Below are 15,448 nucleotides of genomic sequence, written 5' to 3'. Positions count from 1 at the left end.
ATTCTGGGTCTAACAAAGGCCGCGAGACTTTGAGTGTCGCTGCCGAATGGGTAGGAGGTTCTGGGTCTAACAAGGGCCGCAAGACTGTGGGTGTCACTGCCGAATGGGTAGGAGATTTTGGGTCTGAGATTGCGAGGCTGTGAGGCCTCCATATATAATTATAATAGGAATTCCCTGTCCTTAGGTGGTACGCATATATGTGGTTATTTAGGTGTAAAAAGGCCCTAGGGAGGGGGTAACGTTCTGCATTTGGGTTAGAAGGGCTCTGTAGAGCAGGTTCCACCCGATCTAAAAACCCAAGCAGAACACTAGTGCACACCCCCCCTCTCACCAGATCAATGCTATACCCTACGGGGAATTCATGAGAGACAGACATAATTGCAGTATGGAATCAGACTTTGAAACATATACAAAGGCAATGACTCACCGTTTTAAACAAAGAGGGTATGACAAACAGACCCTAGAAAAAGCCAAAATAAGGATAGATAAAATAAAGAGAGAAACTACCCTTAAAGACACTACCAATGAGAAAAAGAAAAGTGACAATCAAATCAGATTTGTCACAAACTATCATAATTTCTCGAGGGTATTGACTAAGAGTCTTAACAGACATTGGCAAATTCTGAGAGAAGACGTATCCCTGACAGGCACCATTCACAATAGACCAGAAATAACGTACAGGAGAGGAATGTGCCTCAGGAACCTCTTGAGCCCCAGCTACCCCAGACTTAAAACCAGAGACAATTGGTTGACGACACGCATGGTGGGTTTCTATGGGTGCGGACACTGCTCAGTATGCAAATGGACTAAGAATAAAACGGTGGATTTCACAGGCCCAGGCAACAAATGCTACAAAATTACATCCAACATTAATTGTAACACTAATTTTGTGGTCTACATAATTGAATGCCGCTGCAACCAGAAATATGTGGGGAGTACTATCCGACCACTAAGAGAAAGGATTGGGGAACACATGAGGGCGGTGAAACAAAATGACCTCAGGTACCCTATTGCGTCGCATATTGCAGAATGCCATGCGCAGGGACCACACAAAGACTTTTCCTTTTATGGAATAGAGCAAACTTTGAGGGATCCAAGGGGCGGTAACAGAGAACTGATGTTACGTAGAAATGGGGCCTCCTGGATTCTTAAACTGCGGACGACAGATGTTGGGATGAATGTTGATAATGAGATGCACTATTTCCTTGGCAAATAGAAAATACTGGGTGAGTGCTCGTATGTTAATACATTGTCTAAACTGACTTTGACCATGATGTGATCTGATGTTAATATAAGTACCTGTATGCATTTCCATTAATTCAAGTTAAACGACACATGCAGGAGATGTCAACATGAATTTCTTACATATCTGACGGGATGTAACGTATACAAATAATATCAACATATTATAACATCGTGATTTTAGATTAATATTTGGTATGAGGGAATTGAGTCACAAATTTTGATGTCACTTATACACAATAGTCACTATCTATTAACTCAAATCATTGCACAAATTCAGATACCAGCTAAATACAGTCCAGGCACGTGGGCAATCTTTTGTATTAGATAAGTGTATGCAGTTGACGATCAGTGTAATACAGAATTAACCACTAAGGGTGTTACTGTCCACTCCTTTTTTCATAGACACAGACTACGAGCCATCCGCCATTACAGACTAAATATCGCCACATTATTAATAGCTCTATGGCAATATGTTCGTTGAATTATTTACGGTGGTTAGTTTCCACCCACAATTTATGACTTTTATTTCTGGGACATTTACATTATGTCCGTTATGTCTTAATTTTTACAATTCACCACAATCAGGTTTTTTATTTGGCTTATCACTCACGACACTTATAAATATCATTACATTTTCCACCTTCAAAGATGGGGGCCGCCTTATACTCAGACACACGTGACCACGCACGGGTCACGGGCTCACGTTTTTTCAAATTGATTTAGCAGGAGGCTCCTCTGCTCGCCGGCACTCGCATTTGGAGTCCGGTGTGAGGAGGTCATGTATGTGGATCGGCGGCTTAGTTCCTTTCGAATACAGGTATTCACAATCTCGATTCTTCCTGGTTTATGTCAAGCGGTATTGCCTGGCATTCCAGGTTTTCTTTTGATAACCCCCATCTTTTAAGACACTTATTTTGGCTTTTTCTAATTAACCAAGCCAGTGTTAATACTAAAAGGAGGTTTCTTCTTCGTTTTTTGTCTTTTCTGTTCTTTTATTAGATTGAAACTCTTCCCGTGAATTAAATTAAAAGTAACGAAGTTCGGACATACATCCAATACAGAATCTTCTCCTCACGCCACAGAATTAGTGTGGCTTGGAATTATCGCCCCACTACAAGTAGGTTTTAGTTTGCATATCATTGGGAATTGATCATTATTTTACGCACTAACCTGATATAGAGGTTTTGCTTGTTGACTTATATACTTTTTTATATATAGGTATATCTAATGTCTAATATATACCCGTTTGGTCTTTGTGTTTTTGTTCACTTTATAGATCTACATACACCGATGCTTTTCAGGTCAGTGAGATAAAGAAAATAGGTGGCCATTTGAACGTTTAACCCCTTCGCTGCCAGGCCTTTTCCCCCTCCTGTGCCAGGCCTTTTTTTGGCTATTTGGGGTAGTGCGCGCTTAGGCCCCTGTAACTTTTTGACCGCATTAGGTAGCCACGCCAAATTTGCGTCCTTTTCCTCCAACATCATGGGGATTCTAACGGTACTCAGGGTTTGTGGATTACCCTGGAGGGGTCACAGAAAAGAGGGCCAAAATACAGCAAAATTTTGTTTTTTTTAAAAAAAATTGGAAAAACGGGCTGCAAATGAAAGCATCTGGGTTTTTCCCTGCAAATGTTATCAAAAAAGGGTTTGTGGGGTTGAAATAACCATTTTCCCAGCTTTTCGGGGATACCTGACTTTTGTCAGAAACCCAACATTTTTTACACAGTTTTGGCATTTTTCTGGGACATAGCCTATTTTTGCTATTTTTTGTGCTTTTGACCTGCTTCCAGTTAATGGCAGAAATGGGTACAAAAGCAATAATGGATCCTGGAAAGCTATACATTTCCGGAAAGATGACAACATTCTGAATTCAGCAAGGGGTCATTTGTGTAGATCCATCAAGGTTTTTTTATAGAAACAAACAGTTAAATGTAGGGTAAATTGAAATTCTGTTGAAAAAAACAGCCTTTTGTGTCAACGTTTTCACCTGTAACTTCTTCTAATTATGACAGCTCTTTGAAAGCAATATACCGTTGCATCCGCTGGACATTACTGGTTGTGGGGATATATAGGACTTGTAGGTTCACCAAGAACCCGACGAACCCAGAGCCAAAAACTGAGTAGTAACTTGCAATGGTTTTTTATTATGTACCGGGTATATAGTAATTATTCTGTAAAAAAGTGTACATGGAAAAATCGGTATGAAAGACACCTATGTATTTCTGAAATGGGAACAAAATATAGAGTTTAGAAACAGTAGATATTTGCACATTTCTGAAATTGGGAATACTCATACTAGCATGAGAATTATCAATCATTTTTTAGAATGACTTCTTTTTTACACAATATCTTTCATTTGGAAAGCAGAAATGCATGGAAAGTCAATAGATAATAACAGTTCCTTTACAAATCTCAATTACCCTAAGTCTCCCGATAAAAATGGTACCTCACTTGTGTGGGTAGGCATAGTGCCCACGACAGGAAACGGCGCAAAACGCAACGTGGTAACAACTCAATATCGCAGTGAAAATTTACCCTTTTTTTGCAAAGTGCCTAGCTCTAGTTTTTGAACCCTAGCTCTGCGGGCACCTTGGGAAACCTAGCAAACCTATACATTTTTGAAAACTAGACACCCAGGGGAATCCAGGATGGGGTGACTTGATTGCCTCCCACCAGGGTCTGTTACCCAGAATCCCTTGCAAACCTAAAAAATTGTCAAAAAAACACATTTTCCCCACATTTCTGTCGTGGAAAGTTCCGGAATCTGCGTGGCTCCACAAATTTCCACCCACCCCGCGTTCCCCAAAGTCTTACGAGAAAAACGGTACCTCCCTTGTGTGGGTCGGCCTAGTGCCCGCGACAGGAAACGGCGCAAAACGCAACGTGGTCACACCTCAATTTCGCAGTGAAAAATGACCCTTTTTTGGCAAAATGACTAGCTGTAGTTTTTGAACCCTAGCTCTGCGGGCACCTTGGGAAACCTAGCAAACCTATACATTTTTGAAAACTAGACACCCAGGGGAATCCAGGATGGGGTGACTTGACTGCCTCCCACCAGGGTCTGTTACCCCGAATCCCTTGCAAACCTTAAAAATTGTCAAAAAAAACACATTTTCCCCACATTTCTGTGGTGGAAAGTTCCGGAATCTGCGTGGGTCCACAAATTTCCACCCACCCCGCGTTCCCCAAAGTCTTACGAGAAAAACGGTACCTCACTTGTGTGGGTCGGCCTAGTGCCCGCGACAGGAAACGGCGCAAAACGCAACCTGGTCACACCTCAATTTCGCAGTGAAAAATTACCCTTTTTTGGAAAAATGACTAGCTGTAGTTTTTGAACCCTACCTCTGCGGGCACCTTGGGAAACCTAACAAACCTATACATTTTTGAAAACTAGACACCCAGGGGAATCCAGGATGGGGTGACTTGACTGCCTCCCACCAGGGTCTGTTACCCAGAATCCCTTGCTAACCTAAAAAATTGTCCAAAAAAAACACATTTTCCACACATTTCTGTTGTGGAAAGTTCCGGAATCTGCGTGGATCCACAAATTTCCACCCTTCCCCGCGTTCCCCAAAGTCTTACGAGAAAAACGGTACCTCACTTGTGTGGGTCGGCCTAGTGCCCGCGACAGGAAACAGCGCAAAACGCAACCTGGTCACACCTCAATTTCGCAGTGAAAAATGACCCTTTTTTGGAAAAATGACTAGCTGTAGTTTTTGAACCCTAGCTCTGTGGGCACCTTGGGAAACCTAGCAAACCTATACATTTTAGCAAACCTATACATTTTTGAAAACTAGACACCCAGGGGAATCCAGGATGGGGTGACTTGATTGCCTCCCACCAGGGTCTGTTACCCAGAATCCCTTGCAAACCTAAAAAATTGTCAAAAAAAACACATTTTCCCCACATTTCTGTCGTGGAAAGTTCCGGAATCTGCGTGGATCCACAAATTTCCACCCACCCCGCGTTCCCCAAAGTCTTACGAGAAAAACAGTACCTCACTTCTGTGGGTCGGCCTAGTGCCCGCGACAGGAAACGGCGCAAAACGCAACCTGGTCACACCTCAATTTCGCAGTGAAAAATGACCCTTTTTTGGAAAAATGACTAGCTGTAGTTTTTGAACCCTACCTCTGCGGGCACCTTGGGAAACCTAGCAAACCTATACATTTTTGAAAACTAGACACCCAGGGGAATCCAGGATGGGGTGACTTGACTGCCTCCCACCAGGGTCTGTTACCCAGAATCCCTTGCAAACCTAAAAAATTGTCCAAAAAAACACATTTTCCCCACATTTCTGTCGTGGAAAGTTCCGGAATCTGCGTGGATCCATAAATTTCCACCTACCCCGCGTTCCCCAAAATCTTACGAGAAAAACGGTACCTCACTTGTGTGGGTCGGCCTAGTGCCCGCGACAGGAAACGGCGCAAAACGCAACCTGGTCACACCTCAATTTCGCAATGAAAAATGACCCTTTTTTGGAAAAATGACTAGCTGTAGTTTTTGAACCCTAGCTCTGCGGGTACCTTGGGAAACCTAGCAAACCTATACATTTTTGACAACTAGACACCCAGGGGAATCTAGGATGGGGTGACTTGACTGCCTCCCACCAGGGTCTGTTACCCAGAATCCCTTGCAAACCTAAAAAATTGTCAAAAAAAACACATTTTGCCCACATTTCTGTCGTGGAAAGTTCCGGAATCTGCGTGGGTCCACAAATTTCCACCCATCCCGCGTTCCCAAAGTCTTACGAGAAAAACGGTACCTTACTTGTGTGTGTTGGCCTAGTGCCCGCGACAGGAAACGGCGCAAAACATAGTGAGGTGACATAAAAATTGCCTATCTCAAAACCACCTGATTTTGCAAGGGGGGTCACTTGGGTTTTTGGCCCGGTGCACGGCGGCCATCTAGGGAAGCCTACCAAACCCATACATTTCTGAAAATTAGACACCCAGGGACTTCCAGGGAGGTATGGCTTGCGTGGATCCCCCAACGTTTCCTTACCCAGAATCCCCTGCAAACCTCAATTTCAGCTGAAAAAATCACTTTTTTCACACTTTTTTGTGTGGGAAAGTTGTGGCATCACCGGGCTCACTCAAATTTCTCACCTCCCAGCGTTCCCCTGGGTCTCCCAGTAAAAATGGTGCCTCACTTGTGTGGGAGGCCCAAGTACCCGCGACAGGCAAGGGCCCAAAACGTAGTGATGCGACATCAACATTGCCTATCTCAAAACCACCTGGTTATGCAAGGGGGGTCTCTTGGGTTTTTGGCCCGGTGCACGGCGGCCATCTAGGGAAACCTACCAAACCCATACATTTCTGAAAACTAGACACCCGGGGGCTTCCAGGGAGGTATGGCTTGCGTGGATCCCCCAACGTTTCCTTACCCAGAATCCCCTGCAAACCTCAATTTCAGCTGAAAAAATCACTTTTTTCACACTTTTTTGTGTGGGAAAGTTGTGGCATCACCGGGCTCACTCAAATTTCCCACCTCACAGCGTTCCCCTGGGTCTCCCGGTAAAAATAGTGCCTCACTTGTGTGGGAGGCCCAAGTACCCGCGACAGGCAAGGGCCCAAAACGTAGTGATGCGACATCAACATTGCCTATCTCAAAACCACCTGGTTTTGCAAGGGGGGTCTCTTGGGTTTTTGGCCCGGTGCACGGCAGCCATCTAGGGAAACCTACCAAACCCATACATTTCTGAAAACTAGACACCCGGGGGCTTCCAGGGAGGTATGGCTTGCGTGTATCCCCCAACGTTTCCTTACCCAGAATCCCCTGCAAACCTCAATTTTAGCTGAAAAAATCACTTTTTTCACACTTTTTTGTATGGGAAAGTTGTGGCATCACCGGGCTCACTCAAATTTCCCACCTCCCAGCGTTCCCCTGGGTCTCCTGCTAAAAATGGTGCCTCACTTGTGTGGGAGGCCCAAGTACCTGCGACAGGCAAGGGCCCAAAACGTAGTGATGCGACATCAACATTGCCTATCTCAAAACCACCTGGTTTTGCAAGGGGGGTCTCTTGGGTTTTTGGCCCGGTGCACGGCGGCCATCTAGGGAAACCTACCAAACCCATACATTTCTGAAAACTAGACACCCGGGGGCTTCCAGGGAGGTATGGCTTGCGTGGATCCCCCAACGTTTCCTTACCCAGAATCCCCTGCAAACCTCAATTTTAGCTGAAAAAATCACTTTTTTCACACTTTTTTGTGTGGGAAAGTTGTGGCATCACTGGGCTCACTCAAATTTCACACCTCCCAGCGTTCCCCTGGGTCTCCCGGTAAAAATGGTGCCTCACTTGTGTGGGAGCCCAAGTACCCGCGACAGGCAAGGGCCCAAAACATAGTGATGCGACATCAACATTGCCTATCTCAAAACCACCTGGTTTTGCAAGGGGGGGTCTCTTGGGTTTTTGGCCCGGTGCACGGCGGCCATCTAGGGAAACCTACCAAACCCATACATTTCTGAAAACTAGACACCAGGGGGCTTCCAGGGAGGTATGGCTTGCGTGGATCCCCCAACGTTTCCTTACCCAGAATCCCCTGCAAACCTCAATTTTAGCTGAAAAAAATCACTTTTTTGACACTTTTTTGTGTGGGAAAGTTGTGGCATCACCGGGCTCACTCAAATTTCACACCTCCCAGCGTTCCCCTGGGTCTCCCGGTAAAAATGGTGCCTCACTTGTGTGGGAGGCCCAAGTACCCGCGACAGGCAAGGGCCCAAAACATAGTGATGCGACATCAACATTGCCTATCTCAAAACCACCTGGTTTTGCAAGGTGGGTCTCTTGGGTTTTTGGCCCGGTGCACGGTGGCCATCTAGGGAAACCTACCAAACCCATACATTTCTGAAAACTAGACACCCGGGGGCTTCCAGGGAGATATGGCTTGCGTGGATCCCCCAACGTTTCCTTACCCAGAATCCCCTGCAAACCTCAATTTTAGCTGAATAAATCACTTTTTTCACACTTTTTTGTGTGGGAAAGTTGTGGCATCACCGGGCTCACTCAAATTTCACACCTCCCAGCGTTCCCCTGGGTCTCCCGGTAAAAATGGTGCCTCACTTGTGTGGGAGGCCCAAGTACCCGCGACAGGCAAGGGCCCAAAACGTAGTGATGCGACATCAACATTGCCTATCTCAAAACCACCTGGTTATGCAAGGGGGGTCTCTTGGGTTTTTGGCCCATTGCACGGCGGCCATCTAGGGAAACCTACCAAACCCATACATTTCTAAAAACTAGACACCCGGGGGCTTCCAGGGAGGTATGGCTTGCGTGGATCCCCCAACGTTTCCTTACCCAGAATCCCCTGCAAACCTCAATTTCAGCTGAAAAAATCACTTTTTTCACACTTTTTTGTGTGGGAAAGTTGTGGCATCACCGGGCTCACTCAAATTTCCCACCTCCCAGCGTTCCCCTGGGTCTCCCGGTAAAAATAGTGCCTCACTTGTGTGGGAGGCCCAAGTACCCGCGACAGGCAAGGGCCCAAAACGTAGTGAGGCGACATCAACATTGCCTATCTCAAAACCACCTGGTTTTGCAAGGGGGGTCTCTTGGGTTTTTGGCCCGGTGCACGGCAGCCATCTAGGGAAACCGACCAAACCCATACATTTCTGAAAACTAGACACCCGGGGGCTTCCAGGGAGGTATGGCTTGCGTGGATCCCCCAACGTTTCCTTACCCAGAATCCCCTGCAAACCTCAATTTTAGCTGAAAATATCACTTTTTTCACACTTTTTTGTGTGGGAAAGTTGTGGCATCACCGGGCTCACTCAAATTTCCCACCTCCCAGCGTTCCCCTGGGTCTCCTGCTAAAAATGGTGCCTCACTTGTGTGGGAGGCCCAAGTACCTGCGACAGGCAAGGGCCCAAAACTTAGTGATGCGACATCAACATTGCCTATCTCAAAACCACCTGGTTTTGCAAGGGGGGTCTCTTGGGTTTTTGGCCCGGTGCACGGCGGCCATCTAGGGAAACCTACCAAACCCATACATTTCTGAAAACTAGACACCCGGGGGCTTCCAGGGAGGTATGGCTTGCGTGGATCCCCCAACGTTTCCTTACCCAGAATCCCCTGCAAACCTCAATTTTAGCTGAAAAAATCACTTTTTTCACACTTTTTTGTGTGGGAAAGTTGTGGCATCACCGGGCTCACTCAAATTTCACACCTCCCAGCGTTCCCCTGGGTCTCCCGGTAAAAATGGTGCCTCACTTGTGTGGGAGGCCCAAGTACCCGCGACAGGCAAGGGCCCAAAACATAGTGATGCGACATCAACATTGCCTATCTCAAAACCACCTGGTTTTGCAAGGGGGGTCTCTTGGGTTTTTGGCCCGGTGCACGGCGGCCATCTAGGGAAACCTACCAAACCCATACATTTCTGAAAACTAGACACCCGGGGGCTTCCAGGGAGGTATGGCTTGCGTGGATCCCCCAACGTTTCCTTACCCAGAATCCCCTGCAAACCTCAATTTTAGCTGAAAAAAATCACTTTTTTGACACTTTTTTGTGTGGGAAAGTTGTGGCATCACCGGGCTCACTCAAATTTCACACCTCCCAGCGTTCCCCTGGGTCTCCCGGTAAAAATGGTGCCTCACTTGTGTGGGAGGCCCAAGTACCCGCGACAGGCAAGGGCCCAAAACATAGTGATGCGACATCAACATTGCCTATCTCGGGGGAGGAGCCAAGATGGCGACCGGGACGGCAGCGTAGGCTCCCGGCTCCGTGAACCTCCACATCCCGCACAGATATCTTGCATGTGATCCTCAGCCTGCGCTACATGCCCGTGTTGGTGATCGAGAGCGGCAACCGATCGTGTGATCCTGAAGCTTCCAGCGGCGGTACCGCCCGAGAAATGCTCATTTGAAGTTTGCGGCCTGTGCAGCCCTGGAGCCGGGACCTCGGGTGGACAACATGGCCGGGCGGCAGTTCAACAACAGCGGCCATTGGTGACCGGGTGGAGTCGGACTACCGAAGCGGCGCGAATATTGGTCTGAATCTCGCAGTGGTCGCTCCTATCACCGAGAGTAGCGTGACGGGTGCATACCAGGGGTGACGATTCCAGGGGTTTATCGGCGATCGCCTGGACCCTCGCCAGTGAACTGATCGGACGCGGCCTGTGGCTCGTCCCGATTTGCGCGGGCTGCTCCCGGTTTTCGCGGACACTGGCCCAGGGGGAGAACGACTGTTACCTGTGGCCGCACACTGTATACACATTTTGCCTGCCTCCGGACCTTTGTTTGCAGGGATATGGAACTTGCTGTGCCCGTGCCTGAGACCCGGTCCCCATCTGGGATGGCCCTGCCCTGCGGCCATCTTGATGGGATGGACTCTGTCATCCTGTACACTGGGACACAGCAAGATTGGGAGTGTGTGGCGCAAAGGAGCGTGGCGGAGCGAGCGCGGGGGACCGTGCTGGGGTACGGTGACCTTCTAGATGCTCTCTGAGCCCTTCATTCCACCCTGGTCCACGGCACCCGGGTATTGGGGAGGAAGCTGGATGGTATTGCGTCAGCGTCGGAAAAGTTGCGGTCTGCCTGTCCCCAGGTACATAAGGCTCTGTCTCACCTTCCACAGGAGGAAAGTACCGTGACCGCCTCTGTGAATAAGGGACGGATGGAAACTTTGGACACTGTGGCAGCGTGTGGTCGGCTGGCTGTGGGGTCGGTCTGTTCCGGAGGTTTTGGACTTGAGCAGACGGTGGTGACTTTGTCCCATGCACGGCCTCCAGCGACCCAGGCAATCTTCACGCAACGATCGCCTGCTCTGGCCGATTTCTCCTTCCTGGACCTTGTGTGCGGCGCGGGCCCTGGGGCAGTACTGGGAACGGTGATCTTCCATGACGATGACTGTGCTGATGTTTCGAAACGTCCTCCCCATATGTGTGTGTCCCTTCCTAGTCTTCTCTGGACGCTCCTCTTCCTTGTAACTTTGGACATGATGGTGGGTCGATGGGTATGCACTGGTGGATTCGCAAAGAGTGGCCAAGGATAAGGCTGATCCTTCCGATGTGGTCAATTAATAGGCGGGCGGGCTGGGGGGTTGTGTGCTTTCACGACGTAACTAATAGTGTAGCCAGTGCATAATGCTCCCCATTTCTCTTAGATATGGCCGAATTTTTGCTGTTTACTGTTTGCGCTGGGGAGGAATATATTGTGCGGGAGGGTGAAGCCGGGGGCATGGTTGAAGGCCCTCCTCCAGTTTATTATTACTCTCTCCCCTTTTCTGTTAGGGGGGGTTTCCTCTCTTTCCCCTTTTTCTCTGTTTCTTCTATATTTCGGGTCTGGTTCTGGGGCGACAGGCACGCTGCGGGGGGGGGGGCCGTAGTCATCTGCAGAGGTGCAGGGTGGGGGGGTGGGGGAGGGGCTTCTTTAGTCCTTTACTTTGTTTCTATGGCCTCCTTTTTCTTTTCTTATTCTTCTTTGTCTTTTTCTGGGGTCAGTGCGGTAGGTGTCCTTTGTGGCCAATCATTGTTTTTCATTTGTGCCTCATTTCAGTGGGGTTTTCTGGGTCCTAGGGCAGAAGACTGCAGGCGCAAACGGCTCGTGATATTCCTCCACATCCTGAACCTTTTGTTTCTGCGCCATTGACTTGATAGATTGCCATTTATTGTTGACGTTCATTATTCTGCCGGCCTTTTTTCGCTGCTGAGAACTTGATTGGCACCTGATCCTTCTATCCCTTATTGTAAAATGAAAACCTTTTATATCCTGGTTCCCCTCTTGGGCTATTCGGTGGACAAGAGAATACTAGCATGGAAAATCTGCTTCCCGAGGTGCTACATGTGATTAAAATCTGTTTGCTGTTATTTTCACTGCTTAGCGGCCGGCCCCGAGGGTTGTAGGCCCATACTTGTCTTTATTTGCAATGTCAATAAAGGTTTTCCAAAAAAAAAACACAAAAAAAAACATTGCCTATCTCAAAACCACCTGGTTTTGCAAGGGGGGTCTCTTGGGTTTTTGGCCCGGTGCACGGTGGCCATCTAGGGAAACCTACCAAACCCATACATTTCTGAAAACTAGACACCCGGGGGCTTCCAGGGAGGTATGGCTTGCGTGGATCCCCCAACGTTTCCTTACCCAGAATCCCCTGCAAACCTCAATTTCAGCTGAACAAATCACTTTTTTCACACTTTTTTGTGTGGGAAAGTTGTGGCATCACCGGGCTCACTCAAATTTCACACCTCCCAGCGTTCCCCTGGGTCTCCCGGTAAAAATAGTGCCTCACTTGTGTGGGAGGCCCAAGTACCCGCGACAGGCAAGGGCCCAAAACGTAGTGATGCGACATCAACATTGCCTATCTCAAAACCACCTGGTTTTGCAAGGGGGGTCTCTTGGGTTTTTGGCCCGGTGCACGGCAGCCATCTAGGGAAACCTACCAAACCCATACATTTCTGAAAACTAGACACCCGGGGGCTTCCAGGGAGGTATGGCTTGCGTGTATCCCCCAACGTTTCCTTACCCAGAATCCCCTGCAAACCTCAATTTTAGCTGAAAATATCACTTTTTTCACACTTTTTTGTATGGGAAAGTTGTGGCATCACCGGGCTCACTCAAATTTCCCACCTCCCAGCGTTCCCCTGGGTCTCCTGCTAAAAATGGTGCCTCACTTGTGTGGGAGGCCCAAGTACCTGCGACAGGCAAGGGCCCAAAACGTAGTGATGTGACATCAACATTGCCTATCTCAAAACCACCTGGTTTTGCAAGGGGGGTCTCTTGGGTTTTTGGCCCGGTGCACGGCGGCCATCTAGGGAAACCTACCAAACCCATACATTTCTGAAAACTAGACACCCGGGGGCTTCCAGGGAGGTATGGCTTGCGTGGATCCCCCAACGTTTCCTTACCCAGAATCCCCTGCAAACCTCAATTTTAGCTGAAAAAATCACTTTTTCACACTTTTTTGTGTGGGAAAGTTGTGGCATCACTGGGCTCACTCAAATTTCACACCTCCCAGCGTTCCCCTGGGTCTCCCGGTAAAAATGGTGCCTCACTTGTGTGGGAGCCCAAGTACCCGCGACAGGCAAGGGCCCAAAACATAGTGATGCGACATCAACATTGCCTATCTCAAAACCACCTGGTTTTGCAAGGGGGGTCTCTTGGGTTTTTGGCCCGGTGCACGGCGGCCATCTAGGGAAACCTACCAAACCCATACATTTCTGAAAACTAGACACCAGGGGGCTTCCAGGGAGGTATGGCTTGCGTGGATCCCCCAACGTTTCCTTACCCAGAATCCCCTGCAAACCTCAATTTTAGCTGACAAAAATCACTTTTTTGACACTTTTTTGTGTGGGAAAGTTGTGGCATCACCGGGCTCACTCAAATTTCACACCTCCCAGCGTTCCCCTGGGTCTCCCGGTAAAAATGGTGCCTCACTTGTGTGGGAGGCCCAAGTACCCGCGACAGGCAAGGGCCCAAAACATAGTGATGCGACATCAACATTGCCTATCTCAAAACCACCTGGTTTTGCAAGGTGGGTCTCTTGGGTTTTTGGCCCGGTGCACGGTGGCCATCTAGGGAAACCTACCAAACCCATACATTTCTGAAAACTAGACACCCGGGGGCTTCCAGGGAGATATGGCTTGCGTGGATCCCCCAACGTTTCCTTACCCAGAATCCCCTGCAAACCTCAATTTTAGCTGAATAAATCACTTTTTTCACACTTTTTTGTGTGGGAAAGTTGTGGCATCACCGGGCTCACTCAAATTTCACACCTCCCAGCGTTCCCCTGGGTCTCCCGGTAAAAATGGTGCCTCACTTGTGTGGGAGGCCCAAGTACCCGCGACAGGCAAGGGCCCAAAACGTAGTGATGCGACATCAACATTGCCTATCTCAAAACCACCTGGTTATGCAAGGGGGGTCTCTTGGGTTTTTGGCCCATTGCACGGCGGCCATCTAGGGAAACCTACCAAACCCATACATTTCTGAAAACTAGACACCCGGGGGCTTCCAGGGAGGTATGGCTTGCGTGGATCCCCCAACGTTTCCTTACCCAGAATCCCCTGCAAACCTCAATTTCAGCTGAAAAAATCACTTTTTTCACACTTTTTTGTGTGGGAAAGTTGTGGCATCACCGGGCTCACTCAAATTTCCCACCTCCCAGCGTTCCCCTGGGTCTCCCGGTAAAAATAGTGCCTCACTTGTGTGGGAGGCCCAAGTACCCGCGACAGGCAAGGGCCCAAAACGTAGTGAGGCGACATCAACATTGCCTATCTCAAAACCACCTGGTTTTGCAAGGGGGGTCTCTTGGGTTTTTGGCCCGGTGCACGGCAGCCATCTAGGGAAACCTACCAAACCCATACATTTCTGAAAACTAGACACCCGGGGGCTTCCAGGGAGGTATGGCTTGCGTGGATCCCCCAACGTTTCCTTACCCAGAATCCCCTGCAAACCTCAATTTTAGCTGAAAATATCACTTTTTTCACACTTTTTTGTGTGGGAAAGTTGTGGCATCACCGGGCTCACTCAAATTTCACACCTCCCAGCGTTCCCCTGGGTCTCCCGGTAAAAATGGTGCCTCACTTGTGTGGGAGGCCCAAGTACCCGCGACAGGCAAGGGCCCAAAACATAGTGATGCGACATCAACATTGCCTATCTCAAAACCACCTGGTTTTGCAAGGGGGGTCTCTTGGGTTTTTGGCCCGGTGCACGGCGGCCATCTAGGGAAACCTACCAAACCCATACATTTCTGAAAACTAGACACCCGGGGGCTTCCAGGGAGGTATGGCTTGCGTGGATCCCCCAACGTTTCCTTACCCAGAATCCCCTGCAAACCTCAATTTTAGCTGAAAAAAATCACTTTTTTGACACTTTTTTGTGTGGGAAAGTTGTGGCATCACCGGGCTCACTCAAATTTCACACCTCCCAGCGTTCCCCTGGGTCTCCCGGTAAAAATGGTGCCTCACTTGTGTGGGAGGCCCAAGTACCCGCGACAGGCAAGGGCCCAAAACATAGTGATGCGACATCAACATTGCCTATCTCAAAACCACCTGGTTTTGCAAGGGGGGTCTCTTGGGTTTTTGGCCCAGTGCACGGTGGCCATCTAGGGAAACCTACCAAACCCATACATTTCTGAAAACTAGACACCCGGGGGCTTCCAGGGAGGTATGGCTTGCGTGGATCCCCCAACGTTTCCTTACCCAGAATCCCCTGCAAACCTCAATTTTAGCTGAATAAATCACTTTTTTCACACTTTTTTGTGTGGGAAAGTTGTGGCA

The sequence above is a fragment of the Triturus cristatus genome, chromosome 2_2 (genome assembly GCF_964204655.1).
Source record: "Triturus cristatus chromosome 2_2, aTriCri1.1, whole genome shotgun sequence".
Taxonomy (NCBI): Eukaryota; Metazoa; Chordata; class Amphibia; order Caudata; family Salamandridae; genus Triturus; species Triturus cristatus.
Note: the sequence above shows the minus strand (reverse complement) of the source record.